The sequence below is a fragment of the Mustela nigripes genome, chromosome 5 (genome assembly GCF_022355385.1).
Source record: "Mustela nigripes isolate SB6536 chromosome 5, MUSNIG.SB6536, whole genome shotgun sequence".
In the NCBI taxonomy this organism is placed as follows: Eukaryota; Metazoa; Chordata; class Mammalia; order Carnivora; family Mustelidae; genus Mustela; species Mustela nigripes.
Genome location: NC_081561.1, coordinates 58,091,699 through 58,105,693, shown reverse-complemented (window position 1 = coordinate 58,105,693; position 13,995 = coordinate 58,091,699).

Below are 13,995 nucleotides of genomic sequence, written 5' to 3'. Positions count from 1 at the left end.
CCCCCCCCCCCCCCCCCCCCCCCCCCCCCCCCCCCCCCCGCTTCTTCTTTTTCTTTTTCTTCTCCTCCTCCTCGCTACTGGGTCTGGCCACAGACAGCGTTTCAGGGCAGGAAATTTGGTCTAGAAGTGAGGGTGGGGAAACAGAAGGTTGACCTGTTGCATTTCCGGTCAGAACTGCTCGGAGGCTCCGCTGTGCCTCCCCGGCTGGGAGCTCCACCTGCGGCGGAGAGCTGATGGCGTTTGTCATCCACATCGTGGAGCCAGGAAGGGAACCAAACACCCCCGTGGCCCACGGTGAGTGACTGGCTCCTGTTTGATCAATGAGTGGATATTTAGATCCAATTAATTTAAGGGTTGTGAACTCCCACATGGAATTACTAAATACAATAATCCATTCACCTCTTGGAACTGCACGTCAGGTTCAAAAATGCCGTGTGGCTGTCCCTGCCAGACGTGGTCACCCTTTTGGCCTGGGAGCGGAGCCTGTCTGCAGGGGACATTGCCCACACATATCACAGAGCGTTCCGTGTCCCAGTTCCTCTGGAGTTCTAAAGCAAAGCTTGTTTTCCGAATCCCTCTTCTCCAAAATATACCCTCCCTGGGTCCCTTCCCTCTCTCTTGGACGCAGCAGACACACCCCCCCTGCCCCTTCAGGGCTTATTGTTAAGTACCTGCTTCCCAGGGCTGGGAGCTCTTTTCTCCCCGTCATCTGGATGCCAAGCTCGCCTGCCATCTTCTTCCCCTTGGGGAGGACCCATGCACGATCCTGTACAAATTCCTTGAGCTGCTGCCTTTCTGGTTTTTCCCAGACACAGATTCAAAAGGCTGGAAGAGACCTCCGTTTCACCCAGTTCCAGAAGCTCATTTGGGGAAACCGAGGCCTAGAGAGGGGTTCTCACTTATCTAAGGTGAAAATCAGTCCTCTTACAACTCATTCCATTTTACCCTAGTGCAAAATCCTATGCTGACTGCATACTTGTTCTCCTCTGTAGAGAAAGAAGGTCCTTGTCATGTTCTCCTGAAGCTGGTCTTAAAGCACCATTTCTGTACATTTGGCTGTTTCCTTTGGACACTTTTATTTGCCCCCGTGTTTCCCTCTCTCCTTGCTGGGACTTACAAGACCATGAACAGACTAGCGCAAGACCCCAGAGGAGAAATTCTCCCCTCCAGTCTGTGCCTCTAGGAGGAATGGGGCTGAATGACAGCACTATTTGACGAATGAGCTCCATTTAGGTGTTTTACCACCAGCAGTCAGAGAAACCTTGCAGGATGTGTCCAGGGAAATGGATTTTGTAGGGTTAGCTAAATCCGTACCACCCACTGCACAATAGCAGTACTGTGCAGAAAAGGCAGCTTTGAAACAGGTTCAGTTGTATGTTAGTTCCAAGTTTAGGTGAAGAGCCAAGTTCAGGTGAAGGGCCATTTCTGCAGCTAAAGGATTTGTATTCCCCCTGCTAACCTTGATGCAGTTCTTTGTCATCTTGGCTCTTGCACTGTTTAAAAATCCCGACGTTATCTCTCTACTTTCTGGGAAGACATTCAACTCCCAAAGCGAGCTGTGAGAAATAAAGTGATCACACTGCTTGGACATAACTCTTCAATCAGCAGACCTGGGAGTGAGTGAGAATGTGATGAACCCTACTGCCTGGAGAATCCTTTTTGGATAATCTCTCTTTTAGCTTCCAGGTTGGAGGGTCCATGGAAAGTGGATGGGGGAAGATTATAAATCTGAGCCTAATTCTTCATCCCTGCTGTATCCGTGGGCTTTGTCATGTAACTTTGTATCGTTCTCCAAGGCTGGGTTTAGGCATGAACTTGTTTTGGCCAACAGGAGAAAGTGAAATTGACATGTATGGGTTCTGAACCTAGACCTCATGAGGCCTTGTATGTTTCTTCTTGCTCTCTATTGCATCTATCACCTCCATGACAACAGGCATAAGCTAGCCTGTTATAAAGGGTTTACACTGAGGTGCAGAGTCAAGTCACCCTAGTTGTCGCATCCAATGCCACTCTAGATTGACGAAGTACCAGCCAATCCCCAGACATGTGACCAGTCAAGATTGGCAGAGCCACTTAGCTGACCTGTGGTGGTCCCTTGATGTTTACGATGGTAAGGCTTCATTGTGGAAGTAGCTGATTGATATGGGCCATTACCCCATATATTTTTATTATCAAATTTTAATCCTTATTTCAATCAAATGGTCACCTAAATCATCTGGTCTACACCATAGGTGTCTACCTAATACCCATAATTCTCTTCTTCACAGCTATCAGAGCCATGTGGTTGTGGGGAATCTGAGTGGCTGAGTAGGTTAAGCATCTGCCTTCTGTTCAGGTCATGATCCCAGGGTCCTGGGATGGAGTCCTGCATCAGGCTCCCTGCAGGACAGAGAGTCTGCTTTTCTCTTTCCCTCTGTCCCTCCCTCTGCTCAAGGTCTCTCTCTTTTTTTCTCTCAAATAAATAAATAAAATCTTAAAAAACAAAACAAAACAAAACAAACCATGTGGCCAGCTAAAAACCTACATTTCCCAGCTTCCTTTTCTGTAAAAAGTTGTCATGTGACACTTCTTTGCCCAATCCAGTAGAACTCCCAAATGGGGATGGAGGTTCCTTTTGTCCCTATCCTTTTTCCTGCCTGAAATGAAAATGTAATGCTGGAGGTTATTCTGACCCTGAGCACAGCTAAGCTAAGAATGGTTGGGAGGATAGACAGAAAGAGCTTGGGTCTTGGAGAGTATGGCCGTAGGGCTAGTACTGTACTAGTACTAGAAGCCTTCTTGTACATTTTGTTATATGAGAAAAAAAATGAAACTTCTTCATCACTGGTGCTACCCTTTTTCTAGCTTCTCTTATTTGTAGCTTACGGTAATTCTTAGTATCACATTCTAAGGGCTACTTTGTCCTCTCTTGGAGAAAGTGCTTAGAACAAATATGTAAAAGTACTTTCTTAAGATATTTCATAGAAAATATGACTGCTAATTACTGTAGAGTTTTACCACTTACACACATAACAATAATCTCTATGTATTTGTGTTTATATATAACGTCTGTTAATAATTTTCTTACTTGTCCCCCTCCATACAATTGTGACTAGTATCCCATATTCATTCTATGGTAGGGGAAACTGAGGCATAGGGAGTTTAAATGAGTTCTCCAAAGTAAATAACCTGTAAGAGAGTTGAGGAGGGACTGGAAAACAGGTTCCCAGGCTTCCTCAGGGAGGATGTAATGCACATCTCAACTAGACCAAGCTAAAGTGATTTAACTTCTGTATCTTGGGCTGTGACTGACCCCAGTCAGGAAGACCAAAGGCAACCGAATCTTTTTAACCCTGAAGAGACCATCCAAGTCTGAAAGGCAGTGCACTCTGAGACAGGCTAGTTTGTAGGAAGAAAGAGAAGAAAGAAAGGGCAACTTTGTCGTCTTGGCTCTTCCACTGTTTAAAATTCCTGACATTATCTCTCTACTTTCTGGGAAGACATTCAACTCCCTAAGCGAGCTGTGATCATGCTGCTTGAACATAAGTCTTCTACCAGCAGACCCTGGAGTGAGTATCCACAAAAGTATTTGCTCTCTCTTCTATGTTCTACTGGGAAATGGAGTTGATTTGCTGTGGATTTATCTTCCCAGAGCTTCCCAGTAAGCTCCTCAAGAGTAGGACAGGGCTTGTGGGTACAGTTGTGCATGTTGGTCACTGCACAAGAGTGCTTGGCTTGAGAAGTGAGTAAAATCCACATTCATCAGGCAATGGGCCCCATTGGATTGTGATACACCAAGAAGTGCTTCTTTCCTAATTTGCACATAGATACTCTGGTAATTGGCACCTGGACCACAGTACAAACTACTTATTTGAAAAATGAATAACCCTCAGATGATTTCTTCCTTCTGAATGTCATTTTCGTCATGTTCTACTAGCAATACCGTGTCTCTAAGATGGGAGTTGGTCAGTGTTAAGATCTTTCCTTCTCAAGCTGTCATTCATAGTCACAGAAATGAAGGAGCAGTTTCAAGATTCAGAGATTAGAATAAAAATAAACATCCACCATTTATTAAACATTTATTATGTGTCAGATAAAAACCACTTTACATCCATTACCTCATATAGTAGTTATAGCAAAACTGTGAGGTAGGTTCTATTAACATTCTCATTTTTTTTCTTTGTAAAGATTCATTTATTCACTCTAGAATGAGGGGGAGGAGGGGCAGAGGGACAGGAAGAGAGAGAGAGGGAATCTCAAGCAAACTCCTCTACTGAGCGCAGAGCCCAACTTGGGGCCCAATCCCATGACGTTGAGGTCAGGACCTGAGGTGAAACCAAGAGTCAGATGTTCAACCAACTGAGCCACCCAGGCACCCCATAACTCTCCCATTTTAAAGATGAAGAAACTGAGGCTCTGAAAAGTTAAGCACTGCTCAATGTCATATAGCTTGTATGCAACAAAGCTTGGATTTGAACCTTAGCTTGTCTGATTCTAAGGTCTTTTTACTTTGTCCTGAAGTTTCCCAAACATGTGAATCCCTTGCCATTAGTGCGAGTATAGCAGAGACAGTGGTATTCACCAATTGGTCCATGGGCTCCCCTAAACTTCTCACTCTCACTTGCAGTTAGGTTGGGCCACATGATTGGGTTCTGCCAGTGGGATGTAGGCAGAAGTGATTGATGACCACCCCCAGGCATGGATTTTAACAAGATCCTGGATAAATCACTCTCCTTCTCTTTGTCCATAATCCAGGGCAACTCAGTTGTTGAGATGTCAGGGTCTCAAATAGAGAGAGCCTGGATCCCTGAATCACTGTGTGGAGGAGAGTTGCCCTCAAGAACCACCCAATCCACATTTGGCTTTATGTGAATAAGAAATGATTCTCTGTTGTGTTCTTGGAGCAGAGGATAGCCTAACTCATCTAATATAGTAGACATGGTATGAACAATTTTCTGTATTTTATATAACTGTGCATAATGCACAATTGTTTTCTTGATTCTCATTAACTTGAGAGATATGTACAAATTATAAGCCCCATTTTATAGGCCAGGAAACTGAGGCCTAGAGAAGTGAAATGATTTGCTCAAGACCACATAGTTGGTAGGTGGTCAAACCAAGGTTAGGCTCTCAGTCTTTTTCCCACACTCTGTAATTTTACAGCTTCCTTAGCTCAAAGTCATAAAAGCAAGCAATAAGCTCAGAGGGAATGAGGGTCCCACTGTATAGAGTTCTGCAGATTAAATTAAACACCTTGAAGGACTACAGGGCTAGGTAGCCAGTAAAGACAGGTGTAGTACATTCCAGTGGCTCATATTCTTAAGTCAACAAGCTGCAGGCATCCTGTGGCTGCTCAGACTCCTGGGTGGTCCTGGAGGGGAGTCCCAAGTCTCCTTCTTAAGCAATCTGGTGCACAGATCTCCAATCTGAACCACAGTTCAGGCCTTGAATTAAAGAAAAAATGGGTGAAACTCTGGGTGAAAATCCTCAGTATCTCCAGAGAATAAGGGGCCTGATTCTCCTTCATCAATCCCACACAGCCATCATCATTTTATTCTGTAGAGAATTCTTCACCATATGAAAAACACTTCACCATCCTTTATCTCATTTAATTCTCACAATAGGGAGTCATCCTTTTTCTGTGGATAACTCTGAAAGATTGATTGGTTGTAAGATAATGACAGGATTTTGTCCCTGAGAATAAAATCTGACATTTATTGGGTACTACATGTGTAGTATCTCATTCAGTCTCCCAACAGCCCTCCAAGGTCATGGTGGTGATAGATGCAAAAGAAAGCAGGAAGAAATGTACAAGGCCTCATAAGGTCTGGGTTCAAAACTGATACACATCAATTCCACTTTATCTTCTTGGCCAAAACGAAGCCCAGACAGAGCTTTGGATGATAATACAAAGTTACGAAGTTACATGACAAAGGGTATGAATATAGCAGGGATGAAGAACTGGGGTCTTATTTACAATATCTTCTCCATCTTCCCCATCCTCTTTCCATGGACCCTTGGACCTTGGAACTACTTTGCCTGTTTTATGGTGACAAATATGAAAATGAAAGTCTAAAAACTTGTTCAAGGCACTCAGCTGAGAAGGCTCCCACTGGAGATCTATAAAGCCCATGGAGGAGTTCCCAATCAAGACAAAAAAGGAGAGGGATGGAGAAAGTAGTTAATTATCCCATCCTATATAAGGGATGTGCCACAAATGCCCATGTAACTTCTAGTAACTTTGCCATAATCAGTTTAACACCTTAAAAGTCTGTTGTAGTTCTTTGATCTTACCTCCTCTCAACAGACAGGGATCCAAATTCAATGTGATCCCTTCTCCAGGAAGTAGAGTCTCTATTCAGTGGACCTCTGATAACATTCTTATACTAAGAAGAGGGCTGGAATCTTTTTGTTTTGGTATTCACTTCATGACTCTGTAAACATTGACCTTGTCCCTGTTCAGTTTCTTTGGCTAACCAAAGTCTCCAAATCTCTTCTTCTCTTTCTAGGTCAAGCTCCTGGGATTCCTCTCTCACAAGACCTGACAAGCTATTGATAGCCTGAATGTGACAAGGATCCAAGTCACCTCTGCCTGTGGTTATTTGGTATTCTCTCTTCCTTGCTGTGGCTGAGGGTTCATTTAGCACCCTCCCTCAACAGGAGCCCATCCTCAAACGGAGGTGTTCCTGAAGGACCTCCACCTACCTCATATCAGGACACCATTCATTTTGTACCCTTTGTAGATACAAGTGCTGGGCATTTAAGCAAGACTGTGGCCCTATTTTTTTTTTTTTTGTGGCCCTATTTTTGACTCATTCATCCATTCAGCAATATTATTAAGCACTGGCTATAGCTTAGGAACTCTGTTGATCTCTGAGGATGGAGAAGGGGATGAATGACCCTGGTCTGTCCTAGTGACCTTTGAAAATCTGAGAGTCCCTGTTGACTCTTCTTCTCCCTTAGCTATCACATTGCTATCAAACACCAGCCCTTCCCAATTCTGCCTTAGAAATATTCATCATACTCATTTGTAATTCTGCTTTCCAGCAACATTCCTTTTTTTTAGGTCTTTCACATCTCTTTTATTGATCATTGCTGATCCCTCATAACTAGTCTGTCTGATTTGGTCTCATCCTCCTTATTTGCTCTTCTATATGGCAGAAACAATGCCTTGCCTAAAATATATGGCTAGCGAAGTCACTCATTCAAACTTTCAATGGCTCCCCTTGGCCCACCCAACATGGCGTACAAAGTCCATGGTGCCCTGGCTTGTACCTGCCTCTCCAGCTCCGCCCCTTAGTGAGGCTCTTGAGTATCTGAGTCATTCTTCAGCCATGTTGTATTGGTGGTCTTCTCGTCCTCTGGGGGTGAGTGTGCTCACTCTCCCTTTTGCACATCTTTTCCCCCACCCACTGCTTCTCTCTCTTTGCTCCTTCATCCCTGCCTCCTCATCCTGTATCAGGATGAGTCCTATTCATTCTTCCAAGGCTTATTTTAAGGCCCAACCCCTCCAGAAAACCTATGTTACCTCTTTCACTGCTCTTTTATGGGTGCCTTTCCTCAGTGGGGCCACTGTATCCCTTGCACATCTCCCTCATTGTTCCTAACCTATGGACTGGTGGTAGTCAATGGAAACCTACAATGGCCCAATCTAGATGGGACAACGAATGGCCCAGACAGAATGGTCTGGAATGAAGGTATGAAGGTATGGACCAGCCCATCAGGTAAAGGGCCCTGACCAGCCTAGCTGCTTGCTGAAGACAAAGGAAATGCAGAATGAGCAGTGGAAGAAGGTAGTTTATAGGGGTGCCTGAGTGGCTCAGTCGGTTGAGTGTCTTGATTACAGCTCAGGTTATGATCTCAGGGTCTTGGGATTTAGCCCCATATGGGGCTCCTTGCTCGGTGGGGAGTCTGCTTCTCCCTCTCTTTCTGGGCCTCCCCCTACTTGTGCTCTCACTCTCTCTCTCTCTAATAAATACATAAAGTCTTAAAAAAAAAAAAAAGAAGAAGGTAGTGATAAGTAGCAGCTATAACCATGTGACCAGCTGCAGAAACGAGGACTATAATTTTCATGACAATCCCTCCTTATTTTGCTGGTCTGTAAACGTGTTCGTGTGTGACATGTAAAAATCCACTCCAGCTACTCTCACATTCATCTTCCTCAAGAGGACGTATCCTTCCCTGGCTGTAAGGGGCCCAGCCCCCAGCCCATTTTCCCTACAGTCACCTGATTTCTGTCTTCCTGGTGCTGGGCAGGTGATGTGTTACATTTCAAAGAAAATGTAGTCAACAGCATTCAAGAAAAATGTATCAAGAATTTACCAGAGCAAGAGGCTGTGTAGAAAGATGAGTCAGCCCCAGATTCTATCCTCAAGTGGTTTTACAGTCTGATAGCAAAGCAAATGCTGTGTTTTTTTGTTTTGTTTTGTTGTTCTCCCTAATTTACAGTTATATTTGTCTGTATTGATGCAATGTTCGCACATGGCTATAGGGGAGATGAGCCTCACACACACTTGTCTGTGTGGTCTGAGGACGTGTATTGTCCCAATTACCTTGCTCATCAACACCTGTTGCTACCTGTGAGTGAAACTGGCTTGGTGTAGGCTCCTTTGCTGGGAAGGAGCACAGCATCTAGGAAACAGATCCCTTCTGGACTTGGAGGGCTGACACAAGAACCCCCAGACCCCCCGAAACCCTAATGCTGTCCTCACTGGCCCCCTTCTCCTGCCTTTCTTCTTGGTAATCTTCATTTCTTCCTGGTAACCCATGATCGAAGCAGAATGGTGCACTTGGAACAAATGGAACTTCTATCCTCACCTTTCAGGGGTGGTCAACTCCAAATTACCACAATTATATAATAATGAATCTCCAGAAGTCCCCACAGACAATTTGGTAGTGTTCTCCAAGAGTTAAAAATGTGTGCACCTTCCTATCCATGCAGTGGAATACTCCTCTCTAGGGAGAAGCAGTGAGTGCTCTATAAAGTGCAGTAACATGAATGAAACTCAAAATAATTATGCTACATAAAGGAGCAGGAAGAAAAAGACTAAGCCTTGTATGATTCCATTTATAGAAAACCCTAGAAAATGCTAACTAATCTATAGTGACAGAAAGCAGAGCCGTGGTTGCTAGAAATGGGGAGAGCAGAGGGAGGCAGAGATTACAAGGGGCACAGAGAAAGTTACAAGGTGATGGATACATTCATTATCTTGATTGTGGCGGTGGTTTTAGGGGTGTGTACATATGTCAAAAATTATGAAATTGAGCACTTTAAGTATGTGCAATTTATCGTATGTCAATTATGCCTTAATAAGGCAGTTTAAACAATTTTTAAATATGTGTACATTTTGACCCAATAATTCCATTTCTCGTCACCCTGCTAAGGAAATAATTGAAGTGCCCAATTTACATTCACGATCTTCAGCACAGTGTTTAGAAGAGTGAAAAAGTTCTATGAGAGGATGTAGTTAAAAAAAATTAATGCTTAAATAAATTCCAGATGATGATGGGATCCTGTTTATGCTTTTAAAATAATCACTGTCTTGTTAAAAAAAATAATTTTAAAAAATAATAAATTAATCACTATCTTGTTTACGGTAATGAAGGAAATGTTTACCGTGTTGTAATTGGTGGAAAACCCATTTACAAAACCGTATGAACATCATGAGGTCCAGATCAATGTGCCACAGACCAAAGACATGTGCAGAAGAAAGACTGGATGTCAAAATATCCACATCATTTCTGGGGAATGGGTGGGATCACAGGTCATTTTAATTTTCCTTTTTTTTGATTTATTCCTTTTGTTCATCACATTTTCTACTTTGGAAATGTTTTAAAGTAGAAAACACCCTGAAGCAATAAAAGAATTTGGGGGCAGAGGGGGCACTCTGTTCTGTATGGACGCTGCAGGGGAGGGCCTGTCCCTTCTGGTCTCCTCTCCCATTGCCAAGTAGTGCTGTGCCTTGAGGACAATGGGTTGCAGAAAGCTTGAGAAGGCCTGTTCCTGGGGCCCTCCCATTCTGCCTGGGGCCCTGGTGCTCCTTCTCTGCTCCACGGTTAGCCTGCATAAGAGATGACTCGCTATAACTGAGCCAAGGATGGTTGGCCAGGCCTCGAGCGTGTGGGCACTGGGGAAGAAAGCAAAGCTGGGCCTTCCTAGCTCTTTTGCAGCTGCTTCCTCTGGTTAAGTGCAACTCTTAGAAGCATTCAGGAAACCAAGCATTAGTCACCATAGACTTACCCACGCCATCAGTCTACTACTTTCCAGCAAAAACTATAATACAGGGTGCGGAGGTTGGGGGCAATTTGAGCCTGTAAGGTGGCCTGTCTTTTCCCGACTCTCTTCTTTACTTTTCTTCCCCCCCCCCCCACAACTCCCTGAAACAGAAACTGGGGAGGACAGAAACATGTGCTCTTGGCCTCACACTCTTTGAAAGCAGGATGGCTTCCTTTGGGCTGGTGGTGCTGTTTTCTGGGCCGTTAGCTGCCTACGGTGGTATTGGTCTCGGGTCTGGACCAACCAGCTGAAAAGAAGTTTAATGCAAGAGGTTTAAAATACTTTGAAAATGCACTTGGATGTTCCTTGGAGGATGGCTAGGTTGGAGGGACCAAGCTGACTTATTGCATTCATTGTTGTTGAATGAATAGTAGGATGAACCAAGACCAGAAGAGTTTGTGACCTGAAAACTGTTTTTTTTTTTTTTTTTTTTTTTTTCCCCTACAAGTGAGAGGAAAGGCTTGTGGAGGCAAAACTGTGTGTATCATGGTTGGGCTGCCTGACTTATAGGAGGTTCGGTTTGCTCATCTGTAAAATGGAGTAGGAACACACATGTTACGGGATTCTTTTATGTATCCATTTCTTTTCTAAGTATTGACTTAGCACATATCATGTGCTAAGTACCGTGCCAGGGAATGGAGACACAACAGATTAATTAGGCATGACCTCTCGTTTCACATGGGTCTTCCCTCCAAGGTTGCTGGAAGGTCTAAGGTTTATATATATCTATGGCCAGGCTGATTGACCTGTAATAGATGCTCCAGAAATACTACTGTTGTCACCAAGGCAAGCACTCCTGGGCCCCGTTACTGTACCTACAGCCACAAGGCAGACACCCAGATGCAAGGTCAGGTGCACTGACCACTGAGGCTTGATTAGAGAACCTTCAGGAGTGAGTAAAAAGCTAATCTATGGGCTAAAAAATGTGTGGGATTCAAGGTGTCCTTGGGCAAGGGTTTTAATTGGTTGCTGGAAACAATTCTTCTGAATGTGTGTATATACGCTATTCATGCCAACAGAGGTTTATTTTGTATATCATTCACTTATTTTAAAAGCATGTGAAATAGTCCCCCTTTTCTATGGCTTTGCCCTCCAGGGTGTTGGTCCCCAGAGGTCTAAAGACAGACGAACCTCCCTCTGCCTCATGGTCAGAAGGTCAATGTTTCAGGATGTCTGTGTTCTTCCCCTCACTCATCTCATGGTGTGAGCATTTATACTCTTACATCATCACAAGAAGAAAGGTGAGATACTGTGAGATATTTTGAGAGAGAGAGAGAGAGGCCACACTGATGTAATTTTTATTATAATATGTTGTTATAATTGTTCTATTTTGTTATTAGTTATCATTGTTAATCTTTTACTGTGTCTAATGTAGGAGGTAAACTTTAGTAGAGGTATACATGTATAGGAAAGATCTATATTGATGGAGCTGGGCACTGTCTGTGGTTTCAGGCATCCACTGGGGTCTTGAAACATATCCCTCACGGCTGAGCAGGCACCTACTGTATTCATTTAAAAAACACTTACTCTATGCGAGGCCCTGTGTTTAGAGCTGAAGGAGAGACTAAGGGTCCTCTAGTCTGGTGAGGAGTCAAGAACATTCAGGTAAACAAGGTGAGTGGTAGCCTAAAGGGCCAGAATGAGTGACTCAGAAGGTCAGTGCAGTGGGAGTTCAGAGCTGGTGAACAGTCTGGTTGGAGAGGGTAGGGTGCTGGAAAATGCTCTAGAGCAGATGGATGGATATGGGGGCCTTAGCTAGGGCTCATGGGCTGTGTCTTGGGGATGTTCTTGGGAAGGTGAGCAGATGGGCCCTGGTGATTGGAAGGAATGGTTGGTGGCATTCATTCATTTACTCATTCATTCGCTGGATCTTTATCGAGTGCCTACTACTGCTAGACACTTCTAAACTGGGGACTTAGCAGTGAACAAGACAAAAAACAACCTCTTTCTTATATAGTTTGCATTCTAAAAGAGGAAGACAAAAAATAACAAGAAGTTATATATAGCAGCAGTGCTCAAATGTTTGGTCTCAGAAACCCCTATGTGTCCGTAAAAATTATTGAAGACCTCAGAGAACTTTTGTCTGGGCAGGTTATAGCTGCTGGTAATGACAGTACTAGAAATAAAACTGAGAAATTTAAAATATATAGGGAAATTTAAAAATAACAATTGATGCATTATATTTTAGTATGAATAACATTGAGTTAGTGAAAATTACTGTTTTTCCCTATGAACAAAAATTTAAAGGAGAGTAGTATTTTTTTACATGTTTGCAGATCTCTTTATTTTCCAACCAAAGTAGAAGACAGCTGGATTCTCATATCTGCATTTGACCTATGTTGATATGGTGTTTTGGCTGAAGCTCATGAAGGCAATCTGGCTTCATGTGGATATGTAGTTGAAAAGGGGAGAGTATTTTAATAGCCCTTTAATTGTGGATATTCTTCTTTGATTCTACACCAGAACTCGATACGTCATAGTTTTCTGAAGATCAGTTGCTATGTCAAATCTGAAACCATATCAATACTCCATTTCATTAAAATCCACTGGTCCATTTTGAATGTGTCGTGAATGTACCTTTGAACTGAGTTTCTACCCATGCACCATGGATCCATCACTTGGAAAGAATGGGTTCGCCAAATTGTGCAGATCTTCCCAATATTAATACATTTCATTATCTGTTCCCCAAATCACATTCATGAATAGCATCACCAATCTTATCAGACAACTCTTCAAGGGCTGGGAAGTGGCAGTTTGCAAAAATTTTGCTTTTGTTTGAAAGCTTGTATTTTATTTTTGACAGCAAATACTACCAGTTGGATGTTTTCCAGAAAATGTCTGTCAATGACCCAGGTCTGAATGGCCATCATTTTATCAGCCAGTCATTCCTTCAAGTAAAAATGTATGCTAGAAAAAAAGCAGCTAGTTCACGGGCAACTCAAGCAATCACACAGCTACTTTTCCTTCAGGTAACTCATACTTTGGTAGGTGACAAGAGGCTTTATGCCCAGTTCTCAGACTATGAAAAAGACGTGCACTCAGGGGTCAAGATTTAATCAAATGAATAATTTATGCAGTTTCCTTAGGGACCTTCTTTGTGAAACTATCAATCATTTTAATTGTGTGTGGTTGTGAGGGACCCAGTGACCAGCCACGAGGTTTGGTGCCACTGACTTGATTCATGTGAAGGTCCCAACTGTTTACTCACTCTCTGCACGAACACCAACATGGCAAAAAGGGCCACTATGTCTTAGTATTATTAGGAAAATCGTCTAGATGTGGCTTGGAGACCTTCAGAGGTCTGTGTACTATGTTCTGAGAACTGTTGGTGTGTAGTGTATTTACCACATAGACTGGTGAGAAGTGCAATGGAGAGAATTATAGTAGGGAGAGGGTGTGGGGGGTGTAACAGGAGGATTGCAGTTCAAACTGGGTAGTCAAGGCAGGCTTCAATGAGAAGGTGGCATTTAGACAAAGGCTTATGGAACAGAGAGAGTGAAGCCCTGGAGTATCTTGGGGGGTAGGAGTTAAGGAAGAAAGAACAGCACGAGCAAAAGCTCTGAGGCAGAAGCATACTTGGCTTATTCAAGGAACAGCAAGGAAGCCAGGGCAGCTGAGGAGTGGGTGGCAAAAGTGTGTAATGGAAATGGAGATCAGAGAGAAGATAAGAGCCGGACTCCATAGGGTCCTCCAGGTCATCATAAGGATTTGAGTTTGTGTGTGTGTGTGTGTGTGTGTTT